Source organism: Vombatus ursinus, unplaced genomic scaffold, assembly GCF_900497805.2.
Source record: "Vombatus ursinus unplaced genomic scaffold, bare-nosed wombat genome assembly UNPS02014798.1, whole genome shotgun sequence".
Classification (NCBI taxonomy): Eukaryota; Metazoa; Chordata; class Mammalia; order Diprotodontia; family Vombatidae; genus Vombatus; species Vombatus ursinus.
In genome coordinates, this window is record NW_020954576.1 from 50,812,035 (window position 1) to 50,826,157 (window position 14,123).

Below are 14,123 nucleotides of genomic sequence, written 5' to 3' on the forward strand. Positions count from 1 at the left end.
GGGTTGAGAAGTTTTCCCAGCATCAATGAGATGGCTGGGAAGGGACATGAAGCACATCTCCCCAGTCACCTACCCTCAGCCCCATTCCATGCTCCACTCCCTTTTGCTTCTTTGCACAGACACTGGAGCATCTCTCCTCAGTGAGGAGTCCTATTTCAAATCCAGATCTGCCTCTCCTTCCTGCTGCCCAATTGTTGTTATTATTCAGTCACTTTTCAGTTGTGTCCTACTCTTTATGACCCCATTTGGGGTTTTCTTGGCAAAGATATTGGAGCGTTTTGCCATTTCCTTCTCCAGTTCATTTTACAGATGAGGAAATTGAGGCAGCTAGGGTTCAGTGACTTGCCCAGGGTCACACAGTTAGTAAGTATCTGAGGTCAGATTTGAACTCAAGAAGATGAATCTTCCTGATTCCAGGCCCAGCTCTTTCTCCACCACACCACCTAGCTGCTCCCCAAAAAGATTCTAATTACTTTTGCCAGATTCCCCAAATGCTTCCTAATCAGACTCATCCCTGAGAAGTCACAGGGTACAGTGGAGAGCCACTGCTATGCCTTGGAGAGCTACAGATAACTCAGGTGTTTGGGAATTTGCTTTACTTGACTATGCACATTTGTTACAAGGATTTTGTTTTTCTTTCTTTTTTTCTAGAGGGATGGATGGGGGAGGAAGAAGAAATGAATGCCTGTTAATTGAAAAAAAAATTTAAAGACCAAAATGGGGGCAGAGTTGTGTGAGTCCCCAATTCTTGGGCATGGTGGTAACTGCTGACAGGATCGTGTACTTTTCCCGGAGAACACCTCTGGCCTCTTTTCTCTCTCTTTTCCCCCTTCCCTTCCCTTCCTCCCCTCTCCTTCCTCCACCTTCTCTTTTTCTGTCTCTCTTCTCTCCCAATCTCTCTTCTGTCTTCTCTCTATCTCTCTTTCTTCCTCGTCCTTTCTCTCTCTCTCTCTCTCTCTGTCATCTGTCTGTTTCTGCCTCTGTGTCTCACTGTCTTTTATTCACTTCCCCTCCCATCTCTTCCTCTTCTTCTCTCCTCTCTACTGCTCTCATTTTCTCTCCTCGGCTTCCATCTGGTCCTGCTTCCTCCACCCCTTCTCTGTAGCACGCCTTCCAGCTGGTTCCAATCAGAGGAAAGACTGGCCACTTGCAGAGTGACTACAGATATGCCCAGCTTCCAAGGCTAGAGTCACATCCTCTCACACCACATAACCACGTGCATTCACTCACCCTTCTCATGTACATAAACACTCACATGTGCTCACATACATAAACACCCACATGTGCCCACCCAGGCATGTAGGCATTCTCCCACATACACATACATGTCCATGAACATGCACAACATGCCTAGGCAAGAGGGAGGAGGCTTGTTCTGGATTCCAAGATGATTCTTCAGCTTCTTGTGAAGTGCTTTCCCCGCAAGGTGTCCCCAACATCCATGACTACTTCCTTTCTTCCCCTCCATTTTCTTGCCCCCAAAGGTTTTCACTAATCTCTAGATACCAATCAAAGCATTAACTCTCTGTATGACTTTGGAGGAATCCCTTCGATTTCCTTCTCTATAAAATGAGGGGTTTGCACTAGAGGATCCCTCAGTCTCTTCTAGTTTTGGGTACTGACTCTTACCAGCTGTGTGACTAGGAGGAAATCACTTAACCTCTCTGGGTCCACTTGTCAGGAACAGCTCGAACGTTCCCTGCTAGCTCTAAATCTATCCCCCTACGAATACCTGCCATGTTAGGCTTAAATGAGATAAATGTACATAAGGTTCTCTGTAAACTTTAAAGCACCATTTAAATGTCAGTTATTATTGGTTCAATTCTAAGATTATGGCAAAACATACAGGCATACACAAAATTGAACTGACTGCAATAGACTGTACTTGGAAGGGAGGATTAGTCATGGTAGCTTTAGGATTTGGATCTCTTAAGTGGAGTAGTAAGAAAAGCAATGGATTGGGTATCAGGAAACCTGTGGGTTCTTGTCTCCCCTCTAGAACTAACCAGCTATGTGACCGTGGGTCTGTTCTTTCATCTCTGAAGGCCTAAAAGTTCTCTTCCAGTTCTGACAATCTCTCAGCAGCTACTTATCTGACCAGTCCTAATATTGATTGGATGGCAAGGGTGGAAAGTAGGAGGGGAATCCCAGGTCCACATGGTCTTGCGACCTTGGGCAAGTAATTTCCTCTCTTTGGGCATCGGTTTCCTTATTTGTAACAAAAAGAAATTGGTAGGATTAATGTGGCTAAAGGTTGCATTAGTGCATGCATTTTTAACCCAGGGTCCGTGAACTTGCTCTAAAAAAAATTTTTTTTTGGATAATTGCATTTCAACAGAATTGGTTTCCTTTGTAATCCTTCGTACTTTATTTTATGCATTTAAAAATATTGTTGTGAGAAGGAATCCATAGGCTTTACCAGATTGCCAAAGAGGCCCTTTGCACGAAAAGGTTAAGAATTTAACCTTTTTGGATGGTAGGATACTGGACTAAGAGTCAGGAAAACTTGGATCCAAACTGTGCACCAGCTGTGTGACCTTGGGCAAATCACATAACCTCTCTGTGGTTCAGTTCTCTCCTCTGTAAAATGAGGGGGCTGAACCTGATGGCTTTGAAAGCCCCTTCCAACAGCAAATCGATGATCCTGAATCTACATTTTTATGTAAGTTGCTGCCTTATTCAAAGCAAACCTTGAAATCCTTTCTTATCCCTATGTCTAATGTCCAGAATCTTTCAGCCTTGCTGGTACCCTGTCACATCTTCATCTCAGCTCTGAGGCAGAAAGGAGATCAGCACTTCACCCAAAGCCCAGCACCCGTCTGGGTGGAGGTTTTCATTACCCTTGCTTCTAATGGACCACAGCCCAGCAATACTGAACTATTGGACCCTCTTACAGAAATATAGAATCTCCAAGCTGGATGAGACCTCTGAAGTCATCTGATCTAACCCATCCCTAAAGAAGAATTCTTCTGACAAAACCCTGAAAAGCCTTCAACCACTCTCTACTTAAAGACCTCCCCTGAATGGAAACCCACAGCCTGCCAAGATGGCCCGTTCCATGTTTGGAGAGCCCTCCTTGCTATCGGCCTCTGCAACTTTCTACTCATTCCTTTTAGTACTGCTTTCTGGGGCCAAGTAGAAAAGTCGATTCCCTTCTTCCACAAGATAACCCTAGAAATACGCATCCTCCCTGAGTCTTCTCACCACGAACCTTTAACCAGTCTTCACGTAGCAGACGGATCCTTCAAAGCTTTATGTCAACACCATGGCATCCCAGCTATCTCTTCCTAGCAATGCCACCAGTCTTTGCCAGCCTCTTGGGTATTTGGATGGTGCCCCAGATTTTCCCTGGCCAAGGCCCTTTCTTTATAATCCTTCTCTTTCTGTCTCCATACTCCAGGGGGTTTCCAGGTCCCCCTGAACTAATGTGATGCCTCACAGAGGGAAAAGCTGTTCTTAACCACAGGAACCTAAGAGCTTATCCTCTCCCCTTCTCCCATCCTCTCAGGCCCCATTAGGCCCATTATTTCTGTTGATTTTGCTCAGGACAAACTGCTCCTTCCTGAGGCTTTTCTGACGGGTCACCGCCCCTCCCTCCCCCAGCTTGGCTCTGGCAGGGGATATCTGACAGTACGGACATTGCTGAGGCAATGCCAGCTTAACATCATAAGCCTCGGAAGCCAACAAGAGGTCCCCGACGACCGGAAGCCTTTACCCTAGGACCGAAAGCCCCTGTTTGTATTTCCTGATCATTAGCTTAGGATCCATGGGTAGATTTCAGGAGGTCTGTGAAGTTGGATGGGGAAAAAAGCACATCTATATCAATAGATTTGATTTTCTTTGTAATCCTATATATTTTATTTATTCATTTAAAAACTTTATTATGAGTTGGGGGTCTATAAGGTTTCACCAGACTGCCCAAGGGTTTGGACCATGCAAAAATGGTTAAGAACCTCTGGTCCAGAGGATAACCTTTTGGAGACCATGAGCGTGTCTTTTTTTTTCCCCTTGCTGTACCACCCTGTGCACCCTACAGGGCTCTGCATACACTAAGTGTTCAATAGATGCTTGTAGACTACTTACTGTCATTTTTTTTTTCATCAGACCCAATTCATTGAGCATTGGTTTTGTTGTATGTGTTTTCATTTAGCAGTTTTCATAGCTGCTTTCATCCCCCCAATTCAAATTAATCAACATTTAACAAGCTCCTATCCTGAGCAAGGAACCGTGACAGGTGATAAAGATTACAAAAATTGCAAAGCAACACAATTCCTGCCCTCAAGGGGCTTAGGATCTAATGGGGACTAGGAAAACAGGTAGGGATAGGACAAGCATGCAGTGAGGAGAGTGAAAGAGAAATGAACCAATGGCTTTAGGAAAATTTAAGAGAAAAGGATCCACTTTCAGTGGGACTGGTCAGGGTAGACGTCATGGAATAGATAGCATGTGAGCTGGGCTTTAAAGGAAGAGAAAGATTTCAGTGGAGTATCTTATAGGCAATAAGTATTTATTGATCAGACAAACCTGACCCTGTCACTTCATTAGCTACTAAAACATCCTCAGTGGCTCCGTATTGCCTATAGAATTATTGCCTATAGAATGAGCTTTAGCCTCCTTAATTTGACATTCAATGACTTCCTCAGTAAGCTTCCAACCTTTTTTCTATGCTTTGGAAGTACCTTCCTCTCCTGTGGCTCCCTCTCTGATTGGATGGCTACTCCCAGAAACTCCATTTAAGGAGAGTATCCAAGCAAACCAGGGTATCCAGGTACAGCTAGGTGGTTGAGTATCAGCCCTGAAGTCAGGAGGACCTGAGTTCAAATTCAGCCCCAGACACTTATTAGTTGTATGATCCTGGACAAGTCACTTAACCTGGTTTGCCTCAGTTCCTCATCTATAAAATGAGCTAAAAAAGGAAACGGCAAGCCACTCTAGTATCATTTGCCATGAAAACCCCAAATGGAGTCATGAAGAATGGGGCAGCTAGCTGGTATAGTAGATAGAGAGGCCCACCTAGAGTCAGAAAGATCTGAGTTCAAATTCAGCCCTAGACACTTACTAGCTATATGATCCTGGGTAAATCACATAATCCTGTTTGCCTCAGTGTCCTCATCTGTAAAATAAGCTGGAGAAGGAAATGGTCAACCATTCCAGTATCATTTGCCATGAAAGCGCTATATGGGCTTAGGAAGCGTCAGAATTGACTAAGCAACACATCCAGGCAAACCATGTCCCATTCTGGATGCTCTCTGGACTTCCCCTACCATTCCCCATCCCTCCCCTTTTTACATGTGGTCTTCCCCCATTAGAATGTAAGCTTCTTGAGGGCAGGGACTATATTCCTTTCTTCTCATGTTTGTATTCCCAGCACTTGGCAGTATCTGTTACATAGTAATCACTTAACAAATGCTTCTTGGCTTGGCTCAGCTCTCAGCCTTATTTTACATCCTTCCCTTTTGCATAATCCATGATGCAGCCAGACTGACTGCTAGCTGTTCCTTTGTCTCCCCCTTCATTCTCCCACCTCTCTGCATCTGTGCAGATGATTCTTCCTACCTGGAACACATTCCCTATTCTCCATTTATTGAAATCTTTCCATGCTCAGTTCAATGTCACCTCTACCACAAAATCTTCCATTTTCCTAGTTCAGGAAATCTTAACCTTCCTTGTGTCAGTCAACAAGTACTTAGCTTATTTTGTTCTGTGTCCAATGAAACTCATGGACTCCTCAGAATAATATTTGTTGCCTATGTTCATAATCGAAAGAAATGCTAAATTTCCACTAAAGATTAGTGGAAAATAAATGCAGTTCTTTTATCTCATCTAAGGTCATGGATCCCCATCTGCGGGCCCCAGGTAAAGAACCCCTAAGCTGACAGTGACCTCTACCTCCTTAAATTTTCCTACCCCACCTTGTCTGTCATCTTTGCCCCATCATACTCTACTCACTATTATGTATTTCTATTTGTATACATTCAATCTGATTGTAAGCTCCTTGAACATATGTACTGAGTGGACATTTGTGGAAAGAAAAGGCACCTCCAGGGTTCACACTAACCTCATAAAAGAGGTTTTCAGAGAGATCTTTCAAACCCAACACCAGCTCGATAGCTAGGTGACACAGTGGTTAGGGCACTGGGCCCCTAGTCAGGAAGAGCTGAATTCAAATCTGACTCCAGACACTTACTAGCTCTGTGACCCTGGGTAGGTCATTTAATTTCTGCCTCAGTTTCCTCGTCTGTAAAACAGAATTAATAATAACAACACCTACCTCCCAGGGTTGTTTCAAGGATCAAATGAAATCATATTTGTGAAACACTTAGCAAAGTTCCTAACACATAACAGGTGTTTGACAAATGCTTAATCCCTTCCCTTTAGAGAGTTCCTGAACCCAATGCCTTGGGATTGGGGGGAACCTCTTTCCTCCTTTACCTTGTCTGGCTGCTTGGGTCAGGGCTAGGGTGACAGGGTTTGGATTAAGGCTGGTTAAGGTTAGGGTTGAGGGATGTAGTTTCTTATTTGTTTTGAAGGCAGCATGGTAGAAAGAGCAGTAATCTTGAAGTCCAAAGACCAGTGTTTGAGGCTAAGTCCTAACACTTATGGATATACTTAAGACTTAAGGCAAGTTGTTTAACTCTGGGCTCTAATTTTCTTAATGCTGAAGCATCATAGGATCAAAGAATCATAGAAATATATGTGGAGCTGGGAGGGACCTTAGAGGAAGTAACTTGCCCAAGGTGACCCTTGTACTAAGCATCAATGTGAACTCTTGGATTCCAGTTGAATGGGCTTTAGGTTGGAACTGGGATTTGACCTAACCATTGAGGTTATGGTTTGAGTTAATGTTGAGGCTGGCATTAGTATCGGAATCCAGGCTGGGCTATTGAAATTGAGGTTAGTGCAGGGGTTAAGGCTATCTTTATACCATGTTGTTTATTCATATGTCTGAACATAACTTATATCACTGTCAAGTTAAAATCTGCCTACAACACATTGCTTAACACACACAGCTCCTTGATGGTGGAGAATGGCCAGCTTCTCTCCATCCAGGAAGCCCGCCCCAGAGGAGATCTGAATGACCTTTTGTTTCTCTTTTCAGTCCGAGCCTCTGTTCCAGGCCTAATTGCCCAAATACGTATAGATCCACCCTGGTCCTTTCACCCTCTTTTCTAAAGTAACCATGAGAAAGAATGTCTGGCAAGATGGACAGTTTTTTTGACTGTCTCAGAGGTGCATTCTTCTAGTTAGCCTATGGCAATCAGCTTCTAGCGGCAATGGCCCCCCTTCATTTTTCCATCCCACCCCAATCATGAGATTACAGAATTTTAGAATTGAAGGGACCTTGGTGACCATCTAGTCCAATCCCTAAAATCCCCCAAAAGAATCTCAACTGTAACATACCAGACAAGTGATTATCTAATATATCCACTCTCTGACTTTCTCCTTACATAGTGTGACCCAGAACTGAATACAGGCCTCTAAGTAAAGTCTGCTGTCCACCTATGCCTTCCCTTCCTTATACTTGTGAAACTGATTTTTTGTACCCAAATGTAAGGGACTCTATATTCACCTCTATTGAGTTTCATCAGCATTCTAGCCTACCATGATTCTCTGGATTATGTCATCTACTGTGTTAGCTATCCCTCCTAGTTCTGTGTCATTTGCATATTTGATGAGTGTACCATCTTTGCCTTTATCCATCAGCCCAGTATGCTGTTGTTGTGTTGTTTCAGTCATGTCTGACTCTCCAGGATCCCACTAGGGGTTTTCCTGGCAAAGATACTGGAATGGTTTGGCATTTCCTTCTCCAGCTCATTTGACAGATGAGGAATTTAGGCAAACAGAGTTAAGTGAGTTGCCCAGGGTCACACAACTAATGAGTGTCGGAGGCTGGATTTGAACTCAGGTCCTCCTGACTGCAGGACTGGCATTCTATCCACCTAATTGCCTAGAACTGGGACAGTGAAGAAGGATCTGTTGTGGAGACTACAGTGAACATGAACTGTTCTTTGATGTGGCTTTGCTATCACTCTACTAGTAAAACAAATCCAAGTGAATCTAAACTTAATCCTATAGAATGTAAAATATTTGAGGGATTAATTTTTCATTTTGTCTTCTTGGAGTCAGGAAGATCTGAGTTCAAATCTAGCCTCAGGTACTCACTCACTGTGTGACCCTGGGCAAGCCACTGCATCTCTGTCTGCCTTGGTTTCCTTGACTACATAATAGTAACACCTATCTCCCAGGGTTGTTGTGAGGATCTAAGAAGATAACAGTTGTAAAGGGCTTAGCACAGTGCCTTACACATCGTAGGCACATAATAAATGCTTATTTTCTGCTTCACTTCTTTGTATCCCTAGCACAGTGCCTTGCATATAGTGGGTGGTGAATAATGGCTTATTGAATTGGATTGGAAGTGTTTACCCCCGACTAAACGAGGCCGTAGTTCAGTGGAAAGACCATTAGTTTGGATGAGGCCTGGGTTCCAGTATTAGTTTCAACACTATGCAGCTGTGTGACTCTGGGAAAATCACTTCCCCTTTCTGGGTCTCAGTTTATCATTCTGTAAAATGAAGAGTTAGTCTACAGTGTCTCTGATACCTCTTTCAAACTCAAAATATCCTCAGTCTATAATCCGTCAACAAAGTAATTCACCTCCTGGAGTTCCTGTGGCTTCATCAGTTGTTTTTGTTTTTTGTTTTTTTAATGGGGCTAATGCTTTCCCTACTCACCCCTGTTGCTGTGGCTCAAATGAGACTAGAGCCCTGAATATGTGTTGCAAAGCAAAAAACACGACGTAAATGCATGTGACTCTGCACTTTCTCTATCTCTCCTGCGCCAGCCGGAGAGAATTGTAAACAGGATAGAGTTTGCTTTGGAGTTGTGGCATAGGACCAAGAACAAGTTTTTCATGTGAAGAGATGGAGGAGATGGGGAGAAGCTTTGGAGATGGTCATCTGAGCACTTAGTCACTTAACATTTTCTCTAAGGGTTATTTTTTCTCTCCCAGGTCAAGCTGCTCCTAAGAGCGAGATACTCCTTCCTATCTGTCAGTCCCTCCAGGACTTCCCCCATTCTGTCTTCCCATCCCCCCAGAATTCAAGGCTGCAGAGGAGATTGTGAAAACCCAGAAGAATTTGGCAAAAGATTCCAAAGCACTGATTCCTTGGATTCTTTTTCTCATGGGTGGTTATTATTATGATCTAGTAGTTAATATTATTGTTAGTAATAACAACCTGTTACTTTGGTGCGTCACGTCATATTTTCAAAGCACTTTCACACATAATCTCATTTGACTCTTATGACAACCCAGGGAGGTAGGACTTCATTATTCTCATTTTACAGATTAGGGCACAGAGACTCAGAGATCTTAAGAACTTGCCCAAGGTCACACAGCTAAGGTAGGATGAGAAACTAGATCTTCTGTCTCCTAGTCTAATACCATTTCTCACATACTACTAATGTTTAAAGGACAGTCCTACCCTGCAGCAAGGGAATAAATACAATGCTCTTTCGGGGTCCCTCCCAATCTATTTTTCACCAGAGCCCCGCTTCTTTGATCTCCGCCGTCATTGGTACATGAGATACCATTTTATGCCTCTTTTTAAGGTTCTTCCCTTCCCCCATCCTCACCCCCATTTAGCATAGCATGGTTGGATTCTCTTGGTCACTCCCATGGGCATGAACATGTCATGAATGCTAAAGATATGGTGCTCAAAACACCACCATCTGTAGATTTCAAGGACCCTTCTGTGCAGCTGTGTAACAGCAGGGGTGAAACTGGAGGAGAAGGGATGGGACGACTTTGTGTTCTCAATCCCCTGGGGTCTGAGGGAGGGAAGATTGGCAGGTGTGAGGAAAAACAAGTTCTTTGGAGCTAAATTAGGAGGGCTTCCTTGCTTACTGTGCCTAAGCAACTGGATGTCAATGCCTGAGTGGAACGGGGCAAGGAAGCATGTGGCAAATGCCAGCTTCCTCCTCTAGCTGCAGCCCACCACCAACCACAGAATCAATTCTCCTCTCCTCCTCCCAAAGAATGGAAATGAGCCCCATTCTGAAGGGTTGCCTATGCTGGTCCTTTCTCAAAAGATCCCCATTTAAGATATCTCAAGTGGACCAACCCCTAAAAGTTCCAGAAAATGTGTAGCTATAATCTATCATTTTCAAAGCACTGTATTCAGAACCAGGGAACCTGGGTTCAAATCTCATCTCTAATATGAGTTTCTGTGACCAGGTGACCACTTTTCTTGGCCTGGGTTTTCTCACCTGTAAAGTGATTAGCATCTCCCCTCAAAGTGCCTCTGAAATGTGCCTCAATGTTTCCTCATCAGTAAATGAGGAGGTTGGATGAGATAGCCTGTAGGGTCCCTTCCAGCTCTGTGATTCCATGACTTCTGAAATCACCTCTAAATCCATGAAACTGTGACACTAATTAAGGCCAGGGGAGAGGGAAACCACTCTTTTCGGGAAGAACTTTCCTCAGTTGCTTTTTCCAACGTCTCTCCTCTCTAGCTGGTATCTTATTTTCCTACCTTGAGATTTTCTCACTAACCTGCCCAATAGAGAAGTCAAAAAAGAATGTGGATGTGGGTGGGTGGTAGTAACCAATACTGCCTTTTCTGGTTACCAGGCAAGAAAAGGTTAATCCCTCCTCTGAGCTGGAAATAAGGAAATTCAGGAGTGAGCCATGCCTTGGAATTCATACCACTCTTTTTTCTGACAGAATAAACATGGTTTGGAGAAGAAAGGCAGGTAAAGTCAAGGCTGATTGCAAGAAATTGTAAAGGTTCAGAGTGCTTTCTTTCCTTCCTCCTCTCTAGTCAGACACCATGCTCATCTCCTCTCAGCTCAGCCTACCCTGTAAGACTCCCCCACTTTCTTCTCTGTCCTGAGGTTTCAGTGGGAAGGTTCTCTTCCCTCTCTTTCTTTTGCTTTTACAGCTTAGGAGGCATTTGTGAGAGCCTGAGACAAACGCAGAGAATGTGGGTGTGTGTGTGGGGGAGTGAGAGAGACTCAGTGTGTATTAGTGTATGTGTGTGTGTGTGTGTGTGTGTGTGTGTGTGTGTGTGTGTGTGTGTGTGTGTGTGTGTGTGTGGTATAGAGCCCAGTTCTGTGTGTCAGGAGGAATCAAAGGACCAAAGCAGTTATACAGGACACATGTGACTTTTTGTTCACTTGCGTGGGTGTGGGTGAGAGTATAGCCTCTGTGTGTGTGTGTGTGTGTGTGTGTGTGTGTATGTGTGTGTGTGACAATGTGTGAAAGGTGTGGGGAAGCAGGCTCTCTAGCCATGTTTCTATGGAAACACCTAATTTGTAGAAATATTACATGGAGCTCTGAGCTTCACAGAAAACATCTGTGCCAAGAAAGTTTTACTTTTGAAACAAATAGATAGCTTATTGTAGGGGGAGGAGGGAGAAAAGAGGAGGAGGAAGAGAATTGGGAAGGGGGGCTATGAGGGAAACTAAACATTGGGATAATAGAGAGAAAGAAAGAAAAAAAGAAAGAAGGGGAAGGGATGAAGGCAGGATGGAAAGGAGGAAGCAGGGAAGAGAAAAGAAGACAGAGATTGTATCAGCTTAGGTTACCAAGTTGGAAAGATCAAGAAGAAATTTGCTAGAGGAGATATTGATGCATATCTTGTTCCCTCTTTCCCTGTTGGACCTTACCTGTGCACACCCGCCCTTCCTCTTAGCTCTGTGTATAAATCCCAGGAAAGTGTCTCTCTCCTCCTCTTCCTCCCCCACCCTTCAGCGGAGCTCGGAGCCGTGAGCCTGACTGCTCCAAGTTCTGATCTCTGTGTGTGTTTGCCCTGTTTCTATTCCTCTAGATTCTATTGGGGAGGGGAGGGGGTGGGAAGAAGGGAGGGAGGAAAGGAGAGAGGGAGGGAAGGGTGGAAGAAGGGAGGGAGGGAGGGATCTAGGAAATGGGGGAATGACAACAATAAAGTCTTTATTTGGCAGCCAGAACTCCCAAAGAATTAATCCTCACACATCATGCCTTCTAACGGACTCAAATTTAATAACATTTCCTTCTGCTGCAGCCGGTTCTGGAGAAACCCTACATGGTCCATGTTTTGAAAACAAACTAAGTTACAAAAAAGAAAGAAGCATGCAAAGAAACCTCACCCATAGGCTGGGCAGGAGCATGAGCAGAACAGCCGGGTTCTCAGCCAGACTCATTCTGATTCAAAGAATTGCTTTTCTTTTGGTCAGCCCAAGACAATTGAGCTCTTCAAGTGTTCTCTGAACAGGGCTGGCAGTTGCTGGCACGTTCTTGAAGAGGTGACAGGATAGACTAAATAAATAGCAGTGAAGAGATAGTATACTGACATCACGCCATTTGACAGGGGGAGACTTTGTGACCCAGAGAGAGATCATACAGCAAGAACAGGGATCTTAACTCCTGGCCTTGGAGTTCAAGTGGACACGTTCTCTGTCAACAAAGCTTTCTGTTTCAAACGCACACAAAAGTTAATTGCTATATGAATACCACCACAGAAAAATTCCCCAAATGAGACCCTGACCACACTTTATTAACTCTAGGACCTAAGTCATCTTCACCAAAGAACCACCCATAGAAACATAGAATCTTAGTGATAGAAGTACTTTAGAGATCATGTAGGCCAATTCCTCTTTATATGAAGTACTGAGGGCCCTCCTCACAATGGGCCCCCATAAAACTGTCCCCAGGGCAAGGCACTTTGTGGGTGAGCATACACTCAAAGCCATCTCATGTGCAGCCCCTCCACACTCCCCTCCCCCACCAGCCCCATGTGGTTACTTTTGATAGGCCAATGAGATGGCACATCAGTTCAAATACAAAAGACATTAATAAAACAGCATAGCAAAATAAATGAGGAGGGTTTCCCCACATGCAAATAGGAGTATACTTTCCCACAGTTTACTGCACCACCAGGGAAGAGTACATGTTAGACAATATTTGGGGCACATGCATAGATAATATTGTCCAGACTACACACAGGGATGGGTATACACATGTGCAGAACACATATGGTAGCAAGTACCAGTGGCCCAGGCAACTAAAGTCTCCAATGCTACATGGTTGACTCTGTTAACCTTTACTGGATGTCTCTGTTGAACTGTTCTCTTGACCTGCAGTGTCTTTACTAAGGTGCTCTCTGCTGCCACCTGCTGGCCACCTGATATGTGGCTTCTTTACTGAGCAGCTACTACGTTGCCATCTGCAAGTCTTCAGCTGCCATGGTGTTTCTTCCCCACCATGGTTGGGGGCAAGGGAAGTGAGGAGCAGAGGAAAGGATATTGACAGGTTCTTACACTTATAATCCTAGGTGCTATCCTCAGTTCTTTTGTGATGTAGTCCCCAGACAGCTATATCCAGCCAGCTACCTAAGTAGAGAAACTCTTATGCCTTTTTATTGTCCTATATCTTGCTGTTGCTCCGACTTTCTTAGTCCAATCTGTTATTTGAATGATGGTACAAAATTTCTTTAAACTCCCACCATATACCTGGGTATATAGTCCAAATACCCTTCAAATCATCCCAAGAACTACACATAACAAAACTGCAAAGTACAGTGAAACTAGAAAATTCTTTTCACACAAACACACACACACACACTAAATGGCCTAGGTTATCTTGCAAAGCAATACAGGAACAAGATCTAAAATATCTGGATGGAACTGATAAAGTTTGCCCCACACTCTTGCTAGTGTTCAACCCCTTCCTTTAGGATCTCTGGACCCAACCAGACCCTTGTCCTTGCCCTTAGCAAACTTTTGTGATCTCTGACTCTAACAGGGTATTCTTCTAATATGATTTTAGACATTCTCACAAGGATATCTCCTTACTTTAAGTGCTGCCAAGAAGAAATGGGGTCAATAGAAAGGAGCTTTTTGTACAGACATTGCAGATTGGGACCCATCTGCTTTCCCTCAAGCACCAGGCAGCAGGTGGGAGTAGAAGTTTTGCCTGAAATTGCAGTGGCTCTCTATTGCCTCTAGGATAAAATATAAATAAACTCTTCTTGTTGGCATTTAAAACCCTTCACAACTTAGACACAGCCTGCCTTTCCAGGTTTGTTTGGTTTTTTTTAACGTATTAGTCCCCTTCACATAATCTAGCCAAATACTCAACTCTCAAA

The 14,123-nt window shown here is 43.9% G+C and overlaps 1 protein-coding gene across 1 annotated transcript in view; it reads right to left on the reverse strand.

Moving 5' to 3' along the window:
* PRELP (proline and arginine rich end leucine rich repeat protein) overlaps positions 1-11,792 on the reverse strand; it is a 30,689-nt gene extending 18,897 nt beyond the window's left edge. Inside the window, exon 1 of the mRNA XM_027870909.1 lies at positions 11,668-11,792. The gene's annotated coding sequence lies outside the window, so the exon portion shown is untranslated. The remainder of the gene's footprint in view (positions 1-11,667) is intronic.
* Between the last annotated feature and the right edge of the window lie 2,331 nt (positions 11,793-14,123).